Below are 1,142 nucleotides of genomic sequence, written 5' to 3' on the forward strand. Positions count from 1 at the left end.
CATGTACAGTATTGGGTCTAGACCATAAAGTTCAAATCCAACAGGGGACACAATCTAGTCTAGTCAATAATGTTCGAGTTTCATACCTCAATATACATTGCTATAAATCTGGCAACAAAAATACCTTAATCCAGTGGTATAAATCTGGCAACAAAATACTGATGTCACAAGCTTAGATGCCGCTTTTCTTTTCAAAGTATGATGACTATTTTAAATGAACAACAATAAATTAGACTCTATAACATCAATCGTTTTTTATTATGACCCAAAACCGATGCAACGAAAAGAAATTTGCATATACAATTTACCAGACTCGGAAAGTTATCAAAAAAAATGTAACCACCCTTCTTCAATAAACCAATGAACCAAGAACAATGAACCAAGCAACACAGATGGGGAAACCAGTCATCCAGGCATGACGAATGTCGTGTCGCTAACCACCCTCCTTATGTACAGTCGTTTAGCTCGCCTGAATTCTGAAATTGTTCATGGTCTCTTGAAACGTGATTATAAACAAGAATGACGTTTACACTTTACATATCGCATTGCATAGACCCATGTCAGTGAATAACTTCCTCAAAACTGATAAATTTCACCTGTGAGACAAAGGTGTTCCATTGTTAGCTTCCAATATTAAGAATGTATTAATACTAAAAGTCAACCAAGATCTACTGGTAAATACTGGAACAACGGCAACGGTTACTACAAACCAGAAGGCGGTTACTACAAACCAGAAGGCGGTTCTGCAAACCAGAAGGCGGTTCTGCAAACCAGAAGGCGGTTACTACAAACCAGAGGGCGGTTACTACAAAACCAGAGGGTGATTACTACAAACCAGAGGATGGTTACTACAAACCAGAGGATGGTTACTACAAACCAGAAGGTGGTTACTACAAACCACAAGAAGCCCACAGGCCTTATAGGTCACCTGAGTACTAGTGAAAAAGTATCATTACACCCAAGGGCTATGAAATCTAGAAAAAAATTCCTGTTCTGAATATCTAACCTAAACTCTAATGTTCAGCAACACTGCAACAGTATAAAACAAGATGCGTTCTTGAAACTGTAATGCCCTCAAAAGTGCATATACACTTATGAAAGGCTTTAACTCTAGGTTGTAAAATTACCATTTTTTGTACATC

The sequence above is a fragment of the Ostrea edulis genome, chromosome 5, assembly GCF_947568905.1.
Source record: "Ostrea edulis chromosome 5, xbOstEdul1.1, whole genome shotgun sequence".
Lineage (NCBI taxonomy): Eukaryota > Metazoa > Mollusca > Bivalvia > Ostreida > Ostreidae > Ostrea > Ostrea edulis.